Here is a 19,261-nt window from a genome sequence, read left to right as displayed (position 1 = left end):
TGGATTTCCCAAAGCATTCCAGGTAGATGTTACTTAACTTTATCTTTGGTTTAATATTAACATAGTTATATATACGAGTTATTTCATATTTAGGTGTGGACATACAAGATCCTATCGTCAATAGCAGGGAACGTTGCCACTCGAAAGAGCAAGGTAGCTGTGCCTCGTATATTACGGTGGTCATGAACCCACTTGGTGTCATTCAAAGTACTCGAGAGAGACGTTTTTTAGTCTCAAAATGGAAGTGTAATCTAGCCACAGTGTGTTTATTCGGTTGTTAAATGTACACTGACCATCTTACTGGGTTGGATCCTTAATGCAGACAAAAGTCAAACAGGGTCTTGTCATGTCCGATGCTGAGAAGGAGTTTCGGGACACCCCAATTGATAGACGGGTTGTAAGATAAGTACATTCCGACATCGAGAGTCCAGGGAGCTCTAGTAGTTCAGAGATTGGCAGTAGTTCAGACGATAGTTCTGAAGGTAAGGAAGGTGATGAGTAGGATAATTCAGAAGGTGGAGTGAGGGACGAAGAATCTGATACGGACATGAACATCCACCAATCTGCTTACACCCCCAGCGAGGATATGTTTCATGATGTGTTGATGGGTGACGTACGTCTTGAGCTTGAGGAGGAGCATTCTGTCCCCGAGAAGGACCATTCTGAGCCTGAGGTTCCGGGTCACAAGGAGGGAGCCAATATTGATCCTCTTGTATATTCGTACCTGTGGAGTATTGACAGCTCAATATCGGGCTTGGATGATTGTGTAATGAAGGTGGAAATAGACACAAAAGACATCAAAGCACAATTGTCAACCATTTTGTCTCTATTATAGTCTATGGAGGGTTCCACGGTGTTTGAGGTGACGAGGTCCCATATTCCATAGACAGGCCACGATGCCACCATGTCACCCAGCCCGCCTCTATCTCAGTCAACCACCCAACCTGTACCTAGGTCACCTATTGAGCCTTTACCTAGGTCACCTACCCCATCTACAGCTAGGTCACCTATCCCACCTGTACCTAGGTTGCTTACCCTACCTCTACCTACCTCACCTGTACAGTTTGACACTATACATCTCGATTCTTCTGTACAGCTTGAGAAGTATGAGGTTTCACCTTCTGAGAAACACTCTGACACTATACATCTTGATTCACAGGTATGATTATTATGTGATTCGAAAATCTCTTTCTTCATATTTGTTATTTGATATGTTCACCATTTTGTTATATTTCTGTAGGTTATGGTCGAGAGTCGAAAAACAACACGTAAGAGAAAGACTGTTGACAAATACACACCTTTAGTCGAACCAAAGAAGAAAATAAAAAAACAGAAGAAAATTGAGGTTCAACTTATTTTGAATTGTCCGGATATTAAGTACCCTCTCCCTGGGGTACCTACAACACTGTTTAAAGCGACGATCCAGTACTCCTTGGAGCATGAGGTTCCACATGCTGTATTCACGAAAATGATGAACTGAATTGCTGATAATAATACAGACAATGAGGTTCGAGAAAATGAATTTCGGCTATTGTCCAAGTTATTTTTCTAGGAGTCGACCGAACCAAGTTCATGAGTTAAGTGTGACGTAAGTTTACGATCCTTGTCCTTTTTACCAATTACATACACTGAACTCCGCTCTCCTAACATATATCTTGTTCTAGATGCGTACCTCAAAATATCCTTCTTCCATTTGTAAAAGATAAATGTTAGAGTTAGAAAACACATAGTGGAAGTAAAAAGATCAATAAGCATTCTAATTCATTAATTTTAGTTTTAAATTAAGCATGCTCATAAACTAATAAAAGAGGTTTCATAACATACCTTTGAAGAAACACTTGAATCTTGATTCCAGCTGCAAATCTCCTCCAAATATGCTTGTGAACTACCTTAAGGTCTTCCCTACTATCCTCTTGGTGCCTTAGATTGAGTTGTGGGACTCAAAATAAGCTTAGATTAAGAAAATTTGGAGAAGAAGTCACTGCATCACCATGGAAGAAGACCTTTTTAACCTCAATTTTTTTAGCAAAAACTATCACAAATGCATGCCCGATTTCCACTTCAATCTTCTCTATTTATTGCATGACTTTCATGAAAAAAGAATTGTTGCATGAATTGCATCTCATGCTTGGAAGATTGACTCAATGAAAATGGTGGAGAATGTGTGAGCAACTTGGTTTGAAAGTGGAGAAATCCCACTTTTGGTTAATTTTACAAAATTAATTCATTAATTAATTTTCTAATAAAATCAATAATAAATAAATAATTAAAAATTTTAATTAATTCTAATTAATTCAATATTAAATATTAAATTAATTTAACACTAATTCCACCATCATGAATCCTTATTCATGAATTTAATATTTAAATCATATTTAAATATTAATTGATTCTCCAATTTTGTTTAATTATAAAATTAAACGCGTAATTATATCACATATAATTACTAATTCCCTTAGTTCTAATTCGAACGTTTTAAATTAACTTATCATGTCACTCTAAGGTTAATTCATTTATGAGCTACTAGGGGGACCTCATGGACCTACAGATCATGAGCTTTAATGATCCGAGATTAATTAGCTAAACTCTTTACATCGAATTAACCCCATTCGTTAACTACTGAGTCACTCCACTAAAGCCCAGAGTTGCACTCCTTTTATTGTAGATATATTATGTCCACTCGATATAACCATGATTAGTAAGTTAACCCTTCACAGGTTGTTCGTAATAACGACTGGGTCAAATGACTATTTTATCCCCAAGATTACCTCTTGTTCCTTAAGTCCCATTGATCCTCTAATGAACAATTGGTTTGTGATCTGATCATCAAACTGAGTCCCTCTCGGGCCAATAAGAGGGTGGGGCCCCTTGTTCAAGACTCGGAGTCAACACTTAAGGGAACAACCTCTTTACTATCCCAGAAAGCGGGTAAGAGTAAATTCCATCTTGCATCCAATGTCCCTAGCTATCTATCCGACCTTACCCTTGAAATGGAGGTTTATTGAGTCGGCGCTGTTGAGCCAATCCTTACCTATGCAAATCTAAGGATAATCCCGAATAAACAGGAGTTCATAGTTAGCTCAGGATTAAGGTTAAGTTACCTAGGTCATCGCTTTGAAATAGTCAGTCTTAAACCGTAAGCAACATTATAAAGTAAGATTGACTTATTTTATGGTCCGATCTTGTGTAAACTCATTGCACAGGATGTCTCCACTCATCATGTCATGACATGTACAAATTAGGATCACTTCGTCTGTAGTACTTTACAACTCCTTGTAACAACTACAGAGTGGGCCGCATCTGATAGTGTTACCAAAATAAGGCACCAAATCTTATTCATATACTATAGATCATTTTGACTATTTACTCGAACCTGATCCACTTTTATGTCTCCACATAAAGTTCAAATATTCATGTAATAGTCATAGATCTTTTAGTTTATTGGATTTATTTCTAAAAACGAAATAATAAATTTCATATATTCAATAACAACTTATTGAATTTAAAAAAATAAGTTTAATTGTTCACAAACCACGAGTTTTAGGACATAAAGCCCAACAACAAATTCTATAGGTAACCAGAAATGTGTATGAACATATTCACCATCCTGCCAATTGGAATAACAGTAACCATTTACTACACTTCTGAATTTGACTACGTTGGTTGGCTATTATGTGTTTTTAATGTTCATTTCACTGTGTAGAGTCACCTTAATGCTCAAGATGGGGTCTGGAAACATATTAAGAACAAGTCGGCTCACATGCTTCCATAGCATGGGGGGAAGAGACGTATTTGGATTATGTCATGGGTAAATTTGACGTCAAGTGGTTAGATGTGGACTTCGTGTATATGGCAACAAACATCGATCAACATTGGATGTTGATTGCATTTGATTTAAATAGAGGCCAATTGTTCGTATTCGATTCACAACCGTCCATAACATCGAAGAAGGAGCTGGAGTCTTGCCTTGAACCGTTGACTTACACCCTACCATTGCTTCTTCACTACTGTGACTTCAAACATTGGAAGCCAGACTAGAAACGTCTCGTTGGAAAATATCCCGAATGACTACTACGGACACACAACAAAAGTCGCTAGATTGTGGAATATTTGTAGTAAAATTCTTAGAGTATTTGGTGACGGGTAGTTCCCTTTCTTAAATCACTCAGGAGAAGATGAGTGACTGTAGGATGCAGTTGGCATATCAGCTGTGGACGAACACTCCATATTTTTGATGTACATGTATATTATGTATATTATTGATGTAATTTTACTAACATGTTATTTGAATTATCAGTGTAGAACTAACATGAATAGATAAACATTTGAGTAACATAAATAAACAAACTTGATTACATTCCAGAAAGATTCATGAATAGACAACTAATTGATTAAATTTAACAAGATTAGCGAGACATTTCCAGAGAGAGTGAGACATTTCCAGAGATTCGTGAATAGACAAACTTGAGTAAAATTGTGTAAGTGATAGAAAGATTAGCGAGACATTTCTAGAGATTCGTGAATAAACAAAATTGAGTAAAGTTGTGTAAATGATAGCGAGATTTATAAGATTAGCGAGAAATTTTCAGAGAGAGCGAGAAATTTCTAAAGATTTGTGAATAGAAAAACTTGAGTAAAGTTATGTAAGTGATAGTGAGATTAGTGAGAGCGAGATCCAGAGGGAGCGAGACATTTCCAGAGGCCGTTAGAAGACAAACTTGAGTGAAGTTGTGTAAGTGATAGCCAGATCCAGAAAGAGCGAGACATTTCCAAAGATTCGTGAATAGACAAACTTGAGAAAAGTTGTGCAAGTGGTGGCGAGATTAACAAGAGCGAGACATTTCTAGAGATTCGTGAATAGACAAACTTGAGGATTACATTGAGGATTTGTGAATAGATTAGAGAAAAAGTTATACATTTGAAATTGACAAGTTCGACTACGTACATAGAGGATTACAAGTGGCACATAGAAAACTAGTGTGGCCGACATTTAAATCATTTGATTTAATTAAGTAGGTCGCCCGGATGTGAGCGGTTCACGACAGTTTTGTTGATTATGCCCATAGTTCCCACGCCTACCATATTTTATTTGTCTGTGATGTTCTCCTCTTGATGGTATTCTTTGTACTCTTCATTGCCCGACTTGTATCACTATTCTAAGAGGTGCAATATGCTTTTTCACATATCCTGAATGTCTCTTCCATTCAGATATGTGACTGAGTGGATTTACGGGCTCTTCATAAGCAGCCATGAGGGAGTCAACGCTATAAAATGAACTGCACAGACCTCGGATGGGGATGTTTCATTCTCGCGTAACCACAATTGCATGCGAACATGGGATACCGAGTGAGTCAAATTACTTGTATGTGTATTCCTTCATATGGAGGTTCACAATACCATCCAATCGATTGTCCCGCACATGGATCCTATAAAAATCAATCGACTCAACTCGATATCGTCTGCCCTTATCACACTCACTTACTAATCGGTTTTCCCAGTAGTATGAGTGTGACATCATTCGAGATGCCCAGTAGTATTTCTGTTCATAAAACCATGACTGGATGAGGCCTCGAACATATTCCAATAAGCACATTTAGGTAACTATCGATATTCTTTGGTCAATGAATTAAAACACTCTGCACTATTAAACATCATGTTATCATATCTTCGTTCTATTTGGTACACACGTGCCCACCTTTAAAGACCAATATCCTCCAAATATTTCGATACAACACCATTTGGAAAAGTACGTAGTTGGTCCCAATGTGATTGGAACTTTGACATGTGAAATGCCCTGGCTACATCCTTGAATATCCCAACAATTGTACTATCCTTAAAGTTGGAAAGAATATTATTTTCTATGTGGTATGTGCACAATCCATGAAATATCGTGGGAAAGACTGCATGAATGGCATTGCTAATAGATACCTCTCGATTGAACACAAACATCAAGGTAGGAGGTTTTCCAATGACACACTTCAAATTCGACATAAACCACTTCCAAGCTTGACCAGTTCCATTGTCCACTATGGCATATGCTGGTGGATATACTTGGTTGTTACTGTCTATAGAAACGTCAACCAACATGGTCCCTTTGTATTTTCCTTTCAAATGCGATCCATCAACAATTATTACAGATCGAAAACTTGTAAAATCTCTAATACAAAGCCCTAATGCCATAAACATGTACCTGAAATGCACATCATTTTCAAGTTCGATTTCAAACCTTATACTTGGATTCTCCATTTTTAACGCTTCACCATATGCATGTAAAACAGTGTACGAGTCTTTTGGAGTGCCCCTAGCGAGAGCATAAGCGGTTTTCCTTGCACGCCACACCTTATTGTAACTTATGTTTAGGTCGTACTCTTTCCTCATATCCTCAACGATGTGACGAGGTTTATAAACACGTCCTATGCTTGTGAACTTGTCTTTGATTAGTTCACCAACTACCATAGTCGTTGATTATCTATGGTCATGATTTAAAATTTCAATAAAACATGTGTGCGACCACATATACTTATGTGATCTTAAATATGTCACACCCTGGGATTTTCACTACACGAAGGCTCCACTTACAATTATCCTCGATATATTTGCTAGTAAACAAAAACTTAGTTGAATTGCTTACCTTATATTCAAAATTATTATTTATGGACAGAGTAGACAATCTCATTTTTAAGTCACACTTACTCAAAGAAAGTTGACCAACTTCGACATCTGTCTCAGATGAAGACATACCAGGCATAATCAATTTCCCTCTACGACATGAGGACATGGAATTCAAACCTGCTGATCTCTCATTAACAACCATTGCAGGTCTACGCATCTCTGAAGGACCACAGTTCCTAGAATTCAATCCTGCTGATCTCTCATTAACAACCACTATAGGTCTATGCACCTCTGAAAGACCATAGTCCCTAGAATTCAATCTTGCTGATTTCTCATTATCAACCATGAAAGGATCATGCTATTCTGAAGGACCACAATCCATAAAATTCAATCCTGCTGATCTCTCATTATGAACCCCGAAAGGATCGCACTCTTCCGAAGGACCAAAATCTATAAAATTCAATCCTTTCGATCTCTCATTACCAACCACGAAAGTATCACGCTCTTCTGAAGAACCACAATCCATTGAAGTAAGTTCTCTTGATCTCTCATTACTAAGCACAAATTCGTTACATTGAGTTTCTTTTTCCAAGTCCCATGCATGAATGCTGTCATTGTTTATCGATAATGTTGATGGTTGAGTATTCATAGACAATGGAATAACACCCTCTTCTCGATTAAGCTCATATGATATTTCATATTGTCTGTCTACCCCTGTACCATAATAACTCATATTCACATTTCCATCATGGTTCGATTTTAGCGTTACATATTGTTGAACTCTACAAAGATCTTCTCGGAAAAAAAGGAAACAAACATCACCGTCATTCTACATGTACTGTGGAAGGGCTTCATAGTCAAGCTTATATTTAACTCTCATAACAACATCAAACTCAAAGCAACTTACATTTGCAACCCTATAAATTTGAGCTTTAAGTTCTTCATACTCCAATATAATAAGCACAATAATTCCTATTAGCTCGCCTCCAACATACAAATTTTGGTTCTCATCCTAATCAGCTCCGTATCGAATTAGTAGACACTTTTTCGTCATCCTACAAAGCAAGAGAACATTTTATATTAAGAAAATGAATATCGTCTAGTATACATGGATCTCTCTCGCTGTCACTCTCAATTGCTCTCACTCTGCGACTCTCGTTGTCGCTTCTCGCTGTTGCTCTCTCTCTCCACCTTACTTGTTGTCGCTCTTTCCCACACCCCTTTCATTATGCTATGTAATACCTTTTTTGAGACCACGTTCCTACAAACACTAATGAAACCGCATTCAAGAAAAGTCTGTTCCCTTCTGAAAAACCCGTTCTGAAAAATTTGTTTGGTTCCAAAAAAATCTGTTCAAATGAAGTTTAGATTTTAAAGAATTCACCATTACATGTTTGCTATGTGTTAACGATTTTAAGTTGTAGACAAATGAATTCATGAAAATTGTCAAATCAATCGTACAGTGACAAACAATCACATCACGATGGAAGATAGATAGATAGCAAGAGCGAGAACCATGTGGCGAGAGAGAGACAATTATCAAGGGAAATTCTTGTAATCTCGTAGTGTAGAATCGGATCTGAGGCTCTTTACTAGGATTGGAACCGTCATGATGCCAGCAGAAAGTCAATTGACAGTTTTTTTTTTTTAAAAATCGGGTCATTTGGCATTATGGGCCCAAATATTAAGTCATCGACCCAAATTCCCATGTTTCTATTGTGATGGAATGTTCTACCATGATTGATTGATGGAATATTTTTTAGACTGTTTCGTAAATTCATGAGTTATGTTACTATGATTATTATAATATGTTATGGCTTGATATGAATTTGGACGTTGTATGTTGCATGATAGACTGATGGTGACTATTAGCACTCCTATCGGACTGTGTTCACCCCCTGTGTATGTTTCGACATCCTTATGGGATCGTCACCTATGGTTATGATTTTGATGACTCTTCGGAGTCACTTTCTATGAAGGCGTGCCTTTAGGTTCACCCTTTATACCTATACTTATGAGTATGCCTATGTTCGGGATGCACATCTCCGTCTTGATAGAAAGGCTAATATGTACACCTAGTGGGCCCAGTAGTACGACACTTACTGGGTATTTTTATACTCACTCTTTTCTCTATGTTTTTTTTTCCAGGTAAAGTAAATGAAAAAACGACGAATGATAAGAAGAATTCGTGACTGAGCCTTTGGAACTTGTCAAACGCTTCCGCTTATGTTTTATCTTTGTTATGTTTTCATGTTTTAATTTAGAAGATAAACATTTAAATTTTTGATTGATTTATTTGGACATTGATTTATTATGTTTTCCAATTGGATTTAGGAGTACTCCGAACAACAAAATTATATTCTTTAATTTTTTGTATTAGAAATTTATTTTATGAAATTTTATTGGTTTTATTCAAATTTTACAAAAGTCAGTTTAAGTTTTATGCTTGCATGTAATAACGATCCTTTGCCATTTAGAAAGTTGGGTTGTTATAGTTAGTATCAGAGCCTAAGTTTTTAGGTTCTGTAGACTAACTTATTATGTATGTCCAGATTGTCCCATTAGCTATTAACATATTCTTCATCATTGCTAGGTATGTTTTTCCTTTGAAAAAGGAGGAAAAAAGTCTCTAGAATTATATGCATGGAATATTGCTTGATTTATAATTGTAATTGCCATGTTTTTGTTGGTAGAGAATTTGATATAAGCTGATGGTATGTGAATGTTAGGATGTGGCATCATAGAGAACAAGGAAGAAAAATAGATAGGTAATGCAATCTCCTTTCACCGTCGTTGTGTCATGATCTCGATCTCTCGAACCTTCATTATTGAGTTTCAGATCAATCTTAGCGATAGATTCGTTCTTTAGATGACACACTCTCACTGTAGGTCCAAAATCTCACGGAATTTGCTCTTTTTCTCAAATGACGGCAAAATACTCATTTTATGAGCAACACCCGCAGCGTCGCAACACTTTTAGCAGCGTTGTGACACTGGCGTAAGTAATAACTGCCTTTAGTTCGTAACATCGCCATGCTATCAGCAACATCGCGATGTTGCCTTGTTTTCTTTAGGTCTCGGGTCTTCAGCATCGTTGGGCAGCGTTGTAATGCTATATGCGATGCTGCCCTATTTTTTTGTTCCTTAACGATTTTTCCAACTTGCTCTTTCACTTCTCCTTGTATTGGATGGTCCTAAAGCCTTCGTTTTTAGCCATTTGCACCAATTTTTTTATCCAAATAAGCTCAACTTGCTTTGGTAACTCGGTTTCCTGAAATTAACTCAATAAACCACGTTAAATTATGCAACTAACAATTTTAGCTCTAAATCCGAAGGTAAGAAAAACAAGTTTTAAATGCTTTTCACCACTCAAACTTGAAGCTTTGCTAGTCCCGAGAAAAGAAAGAACAAGACTATAGGGAAATTCAAACAAGTATACAAATGACTCAAAACCTCATCGTTCCAAATAAATACATTAGATCCATTAGTAGAAACATTTCAAGCACATCCTAACATTAAGAGATTTTAAGGCCAAATCTTATCATCCCCCACACGTGTGTGTGCAAGCCCTTTTATTTAAGTCCTAATAATTTGTTATGATTTTAAATGAACTTTTTTAGTTTTTTCCTTACTCTGGTTCAGTGGAACTTATTAGAATTTTCTTTATCATTCATGTAGCATAAAGATCATTAGATTGACATTTATTCTTTCTCTCTATTTTTTTTAGGCAAAAGAAGAACTTCTTATGATACACTAATTTCGTTTTGGCTTGCCCACATAGATTTCATGGATGACATCCAACTACGAGCAATGTCTTAATCGAAGAACCTAAGCTTACTCACTTCCTAAGTTAGAACAGAAAGGAGGAGTAATCTCCTTTGGACTATTTCCTTTCTTTTTCTATTTATATATTATATATATATATATATATATTATATATATATATATATATATATATATATATTTAGTTCAGTATAGTAACAAGATTAACAATATATAAGGAAGTTCTTAACTCATTTCATGACCTTTCGGGATGAAAACCTGATTAATTCAAGTAAATTTATGCTTCACCATTAGAAACTTAAACAAACAAGGCTACGAGCTCAAATATGCAAGAAAATTAAAGAGGGACTTAAAGAAAACTTAATTCAGGATATGCTATCCTATTTCCATAGTAGATCATCTAATGTGTATATACAGAACAACTCATAGACAATCATAGTCATCCAAACTTATCAAATTCACAATCAAAGCACACATCAATTTTGCACTCAAAATCGAAAAAATTTATCCAAAATTTCCAACATTCAACCACTCCAAGATTAATGTGCATAAGACAATAATTCCCAAATAGCATGCATAACAGGGTAAAATACAACAATATAAGTATGAAGTACACGGACAACCCCCACCCAAACTTAAAACTAAGCATTGTCCCCAATGCAAAAAAAAAAAAAAAAATAAAACCAATCACACAACAGATGAGTGATACAAGCTTGGGAATAAGCGGGGATCTACGGAATCTTGCTAGTGAACTCGTACTTGGATGTACTTGGCCATTGAGAAAACTCTTGAAAATTAAAGAATCAAACCATCATGGAGAACTCTAACTCAACTTATTCAAAATGATAACAAAGAAAATGAAATAAAGCAAAACTAAACACTTAGGTTGCTTCCCAAGAAGCTTTATTTTAGTTTCTTTAGCTAGACATGACTCACAAATCAAGTAGGATCCCAAGGTTGCTTCACTATTCCTTGCATTGAAACCACCTGGAATCAATAAATCTCGCCCACACTGGCATTTACATAAATAATTAGTAGAATTGCAGTCGTCAGTAAATAAATAATTCAGTTTCTCCTTATCAATTAACTCAACATCACCTTTATGGACATAATTAAGGAAATTCATTGTATCATCTTTTGGATATTTCTCAGGACTGATCATATTTTCTTTGACATGCTTCTCTATTGATTTTTTATACTCTAACTCAGAACTAGGTTTTAAAGATATATGGTCACTAGGAGTTTTAACACAAGCAGAAACATGCTTCTTATCTAGATTCCCTTCTAACTTTACATATCCTAAAATTAAAACGAAATTCACAACTCGGTCCATTTATCTTATGACAAGAATTCTCAAGAATCAAATAATTTCATGGATTGAAAGATGTTAAACTTTACCTCTTCTTCATCAACTCTTAATGTAAGCTTACCTTCCTAGACATCAATCAAAGCCCTACCTGTGGCAAAACTGTCGTCTCAAGATGATCGGGACTTCTGCGTCCTCTTCCATATCCAACACTACAGAATCCACTAGGAAGATGAACTTATCAACCTTCATTAAAACATCCACTACTATACCTCGAGGGTGAGTTAAAGAACGATCCACTAGTTGAAGAGATATAGTCGTCAGTTGCACTTCCTCTATATCCAATTTCCTGAACACAAATAATGATAGTAAATTAATCGAAGCTCCTAAATCACACAGAGCTTTACTTTCCGTTACATTTCCTATAGTGTAGGGGTTCCTAAATCACACAAACCTTTACTTGTCGTTACATTTCCTATAGTGCAGGGGATCACGAAACTCCCAGAGTCCTTCAATTTTTTAGGCAACTTCTTCTGTAGTATGGCACTGCATTCCTCAGTCAAACTCATCGTCTCAATTTTTTCAAAATTCTTCTTATTTGACAGCATGTCCTTCATGAACTTTACATAATTTGGCATCTGTTCTAAACCATCATCAAACAGAATGTTAATGTGAAGTTTTTTGAAAATCTCTAAAAACTTTCAAAATTATTCCTGCAATTTCTTTTTCTTAAAATGTTGGGGATAAGGAATTTTATTAAGAATAGTAGGTGAAGGATCAGAAATATTCTCTGAATTAGGTGATACAGGAACATCACCCTTTTTCCCATCAATGCTTTTCCCAACCTTTTCTTTTCTTTCATCAATCTCAGGTTCTACAGTAACTTGCTCTTCTTTCTCATCCACCACTGGATTCACAATATTCCTCCCAATTCTCAAACTTATTGCTTTACATTCTTCACTGGGGTTTTTCTCAGTACAGCTAGGGAAAGTGCCCTTTTACAAGGTATTTATTGCAATAGCCATCTGACTAACCTGAACTTCTATATTCTGAATAGCTTTCCCATGGCTCGTCATAGTGCTTTCGAAGAAGTTTATCTTACTTCTTGACTCCTTTATAAATTACCCAAGTAAATCCTCTATAGATGGTTTTTTCTCAGCATGTAGTTGAGAAGCAGAAAAACCTGGAGGACCTACAAAACATTCTTGGTGTTAGCATATGAAAAGTTTTCATGATTATGCAAACTTAGATGATAATAGGTAGGTTGATGCATCTGATATGAAGGAAATTGAGAAGATTGGTGTGATCCTTGGAAGTGGTTGGATCGATGCACGAAATGTTGGGTTTTATGCTCTAAAACTCGTAGATAGTAAATGTAAATAATTGACCGTCATCAATAAAGAATTATCTATATTATTTCAATAAATGTTATTGATTGTGTTGTATTATATTTTGTCTTAAATATCATAAATCTAATAAACTAACATCCAAGGCTGTCTTATGAGTCTTGAACTGTATGTGGAGACATACAGGGATCAATGTTCAAGATACAACCTAAGGGGTCCATAGTATAGGGATATGGTTGGGTACCTTATCTTGTGACAACTATGGATATGATTCACTTTGTATTCGATACAAATGCAATGATCCAACGCGTTTGTATAGTTGACGTGCGAATGAGAATATCCTATGTGATGAAATTAAGCTAAAGAGTTCAACTTAATCAATTAGTAAGTGGGCTAGTGGCAGCCTTAGAAACGCTAATAAAGGATTAGCATGCCAGGTGGCATATAATTAAGACAAGTTTACATGCAAGCTCAAATATAAATAGGCTTTGCAAAGAAGAAATCTGTTTTGCCAAAATTTTCTTGCGCCTAAGAGAAAGTTGGGTTGCATCTGAAAGCTCAACAGGAGTTGAAGAAGTTCTCGGTAGGCTGTAGAGATAGAGGGGATTTCCAGCTTATTCAGAAGAATTTGATGCTCAAACTATAAAGTAAGAAGAGTTGAGATGTTTATGAGCAAATTCTTGAAGAAAATTTAGTTAAATAACGATTGGATTAAAAATTATGAATGCGGAAGTTGAAATCTGGAAGGTATTATGGATGAATAAGTAGGCAACTGCATCTGAGGGATAAGAAAGCATCTGAGATGGCAAAGAATGCGATGAAGTGCATAGGTAATCAGTAAATATTTATGCAATCGTAGGCAGCGAACATTCATCGCATAAGCACAAAGACGTGTCTTCATGAATTCGCGAGCGCCTGGTAACAAAGGTTGCCTATCTAGAGCCAGGTAGAAGGCAAATTGACTAAGTATAAGCAATGCGATGAGCTTAGTCATAATGCGATGAAATTACTAGTATGCGATGAAGTTAAAGCTTATATGTTAAGCTCAAAAGAGGAGCTAATGATAATAACCAAGAGACCTTTCCTCTTTCAGGGTAGACAAAAATAGGAGAGGCTTATAGACCATTAGATAAGTAGCATAAGATAGTGAGTGACAAGTGACATCGTCCTTTTTGGTGTTGATTAATTCCCAAAAAGAGCCAAAAATCAAAAGAAAATTTATAAAACCGAACTACTCCTATCACTACAAAGACGTGGCAATAGTGGTAAGTTTGAGTCGATCCTCAGGGAAGCGCAATTTGTTTCGTTAAGCTAATTTCCTAACTAAAGCGGTAAATGGGAGGTTTTTATGTGAAATAGATAAAAGCGTAAAACTTAAAATGCAAGGGTAAATGTAAACTAAGGATAGGAATTGTCTAGTTTCGAGAGAAAGAGAGAACCTATGTAATTTCAATCATCGAAATTCGTTAATTGGACATACAATTGATTTATGCGTTCACAACACTTTCTTGACTCGACGAAGCTAGCCTTTGCAAAGGCAAACAACTAGCTAGGACCAAACCAAGAAAGCGTCCTAATTAAACTACATGCATTAAATCCTAATTGGGCTTGATAGTGATCAATTAAGACTAATCACATGCGCATTAAGCTTTAGGATTCCATTATATTAATTAATTAATGGGAAAGCCTTAACTCAATCAACTGATTTATTCTTGAACCTAGATTAAACATGCATCCTAAGGCCTAAAACCAACCTATAAATCCTAGTATACACAATCAACCATTTTCCACCAAGGTGATTTTAAGCATAGACGAACATGAGAGAAACGAGCAAGCCTAAAATCAACTAGCTACGACATACATTCATGATAGGGCATCAATCCAACACACAAATATATATAAAAAATCAAGCAAGTTTCAAGAAAACATAAATTCATTATACATTAAATCTAAAGAATAGAAATCTCAAGAAAAACACATAGGATTCTTGCTCCAAAACCTAGACAGAAGTTACCTCAACATCCCATAGACAAGAGGAAGAGGAAAAGTTCAATTCATCATTTACAACCCAAAAGCAAATGTAAATCCTAAGCTAAGATGCTAAAATCTGAAGGGAGAAGAAGAAGTTGACCTCCATCAAATTCGATTCCAAAAGGTAGCATATTTGACCTAAAATTGAAGAGAATATTTATAGAAAATGGGCTCCTATCGATTCAGACCTCGAGCGTCAAGGTAGCGTTGAGGCAGCGTTGCGACACTGGTGAAAATTTGAGGTACGCGCGGATTCAACATTTTTCCGTCAAAATTCATAGTGTTGCAATGTTGTTCTTGCAATTGTACATTCTGCCTTATAGTGTGGGGAGCGTTGCAACTCTATCACAGGGGAATTTTGGTAATTTCTACTCTTTTGAAGCTCAGATGCTCAAATCACCTCTAAATTACTTCAAATTAACCCTGTTTGACTCCAATTACTCGGTTTTACCTTCTCGATGCTCAATACCTAAAAAATAAAATAATTATCACATAAAATCCTTTAATGAGCCTAAATTAAGCAAGGAAATATAGCTCTTTTGGAGAGCTACTAATAAGTTTTCATAATGATTTTTAATGAGTAGTTTTACAAATGATTTTCAGCACATAGTCATTTTAACATGTTGTTTTCATATCATGATTTCCTTAACGCATGCTTAAATTATATGTTGGTCGCATGATCCATAAATTCCAATACTAAAATTTTATATGTGAATTTGGCATGTGTTTTCAGTAAGCTTATGTCCATGTTGTAAAATATGATAAGTTTTTACAAGGAATTTATAAGCATGTTTATGTTACAAGGCACTATGCGATGACATGAAAATTTTAAAGTTTAATCATTTTACCATGTGTATGCTGTTTTATGTTCATGGAACGTTTAAAATGTTTTGTGCCTTGTACAAAAACCCTACCCGAATGTTTGGTACCGAAGGTATGTTAAGGTACCAAGATTTTCAGTTATGTTAGGGATCTTTGATATCAAAGGTATGGTAAGGTAGTCAGAATCCTATTCAGTTCTAAGTGCATGCATGATCTATGTTATCAATGTTGATGAGATTGAGCAAAAGAGCTCTCTCTCAACTAATGTTATTAGAGATTGAGAAAAAGGGCTTTCCCTCATATTCAGACAGAGGAGTAGAAGTACTTTATAGGAAATAATGATGAAACTCGGGGTTTTTATATGCCATGACTTCATGTTTTTAGTTTTTGTTTTCAAACCCTGAAAATGAAAATGTAAATGTTTTATGATAAGTCTGTTTATGTTATGTATGTATGAAAGCATGTTTTTTTTAAGTAATCACTCGCTAAGTATTTTAAACTCATACTTTCAAATTTTTTCCTCCACAGGTAATGATCGACATTCTAATGCAAAACTTATGTCAAACTATTGTTGTATTAAACTTAAGTTTCTAGAATTTGTTAATGTATGTTGGTGTGTGTGTGTATGTGTGTGTGTGTGTGTGCGTGCATGCGTGTGTCATAAGAGGGTTCACGAATGTTGTCTTCACATTCCTTCTTGGATTTAGAGGATAATCTGTGCGGGGGTATGATAAACATTACCAAAAGTGTAACCTTCCTATTTGATAACGGAAATTTAGATTACCAAATCGTCAAGGACTTGATAACTAAAATTATGTGAACGCAATATGCGATGCATGTCTTAAGGTATGCGTAGATTATCATGCGTCGGTGGTCATGCGTTAGACTTACAATATGCGTTAACTAATGTATGCGATGACCATGCGTTCTTTTCATAAGTTTTCTTACACTCCAAGTATAACGCGAATGCAAGTTTCTCGGGGGATCCGAGGTCGAACTCAAGGACTTGTAACTAAATGCTATGTAGTAATGTGCATGCGGCGGTTGAATAAAAGAATGATGGAGGGGTTTCTATGCTAACACTACTTCTATTCCTAAGTAAAAGACAAAGCAATGAGAATATGAATGATAGGTAGAGACACGACAACCGTTGATGTGAAATAAATGGATGGGAAAATAGATAAAAGGTGAAGACGTCTTCATCGCAACCCTTAAGAGTGACCGCAAGGGCAACCTCAGCCAACACAAGCTATGCGATCATGCTACACACACTTGAGCCTAATTCTAGGACATATTCGATGTATATGCGATAGTGCCGAGAAGCCTATGCCTGCCTAAACCTCCATAACCCACTCACGTGCTCTCGCCACATGAGCATTATGGTCGTATACCACCGTATCCTACTTTTGGATGCATGCATATCCTATCCATAGGGTGCATACGCTGTATGATAGCAAACAGAGCTTATCTCTAAGTTCCCCATTCTTGCTTATGCGTTCCAATCCGCTCTCTTGAGTCTTAGATTTGGGTTTTAAACTACTCTCTCAAGTATGCCTAAATGATGAATGATGCACTCGTAAGACAAGGTAACCGCATGAAATTGGCTGACTCAAGATTATTCCTATCTCTAGTGAACAATAGCTTACATTGCTTAATGCGACCAACCACTTACCCTCCCAGGCAGTTAGTTGTTGCTGACTTTACTCATAGACAAGCGTTGCGTCCGTCTATAGACAGACGTTGCTACAGCTTCACACTAAGCAAATAAGGTTTTCTCACACGCTCACATAACACACACCTCTCGGTGGTTTGCTACATGCTTCATATCTCTAATCCACATGACTAAGTATGCGATACTCTAACAATCTCACTAAGTGATGCAATGAAAGGTAAGGGTGCTAAGTAAAGAAAGATGGAGATGGAATCGAAGGAAACACAAAAATGCATTGAACACATAATGTATTAATTCCTTAATCCCAAAATGTAATACAATACAATATAAGAAAATAAGATAAAACGAAATGACCAGCTGGAAGCAATGTCTTACATTTGCATCCAGCAGATGTGTGTCAAGGCTGTCGGTGGTGCCATGGATGGGCGGTGGAACTGACTATGAAACCCGGATTTCCATTTTTTCTACTTAAGCAGGAAATAAAAGAGATTAACTAAGTGAAAGTTAAATCCTATGTTGAAGTGAAGAAAATTTCTAAGTGTTTAAATAAGATTTTAGGATAAGCTTTAACTAGTGAAAATTTGGTTAAGTATGAATCCAAAAAGAATTATGCATTGGAGGCTAGGACAAATAGCTAAGACAATGCGTTGGCCTTGTACTAAGCGTTGGTGTTGTGCCATGCGTTGGCCATTAGAATTTGAGAGGTTATTTGGGTATTGAAAGAGGTTGAAGTATGGCTGAGAGGAAAGGCTATGCGGGGACAAGCATGCGATAGCCTATGTTCGAGAGGTTAGTAGAGCATGCGGTCGCCTCAAGTTGTGCAGGCATAGGTGTTAAGCGTTGGAGATGCGTGCGCGGGTTGATCGTGTATGCGGCGATGCTACACGATGGATGCGGCGATGCTACACGATGGATGCGACAATGCTACGCGATGGTATGCGGCGATGCTACACGACGGATGCGGCGATGTTACGCAATGGTATGCGGCAACACTATGCGATGGTGCTATGCGGTGGCCTTGCTAAACGATGAGCTAGGCGAGGAGACAAGCTATGGTGGACACATGGTGAATTGTCCTTGCGTTGCTAAGGCTTGCGGTAATAAGGTTTATGAGGTTGGTTGTATTGGTCTTGAGCAAAAGACTATGGACGTTGACAAGCAACAAGGACATAAATGTGTTGGTTATAAGGGATGTGTTAGCAAGAGCCTAGGCGGTGGTGAGCTATACCATGAGGTGTTGAGTTGAGAACCAAGTCGATCCAAAGGTTGTTATGCGTTGGTGATGTGCTATATGCCGAGGACATCCAAGGCATGTAGACTCATAGGACAAGGCTTGAGCAAATAGTATGCAGTGGAAGAGGGTTGGTCATAATCCTAGTTAAACGCATAAGGCAAAGGTAAGTCATGCGGTAGAGGGCATGCGGCTAAGGAAGAGCCTTGCGGGCATCTAGGAGATGCGACCAAGTTGCGTTGATGGGATGCACAAGGTAAGGATGTGTTAATTGGAAATGGCACAATCGAGGTTAGTAGGTCGCATATGGGGAAAGGTACTAGGCGACAATGGCATGAAGGGTGTTATGTTGAGATTTAAAGATACCGCAAGGGCGCATATGAAGTTGGATGGACACATTCAAGATCGTCATTTGGACATGTGGCTTGTTAAGAAGAAATCTTAAGCCTTAAGCAAAT

The sequence above is a fragment of the Benincasa hispida genome, chromosome 9 (assembly GCF_027475165.1).
Source record: "Benincasa hispida cultivar pf3 chromosome 9, pf3_genome.v1.1, whole genome shotgun sequence".
Classification (NCBI taxonomy): domain Eukaryota; kingdom Viridiplantae; phylum Streptophyta; class Magnoliopsida; order Cucurbitales; family Cucurbitaceae; genus Benincasa; species Benincasa hispida.
Note: the sequence above shows the minus strand (reverse complement) of the source record.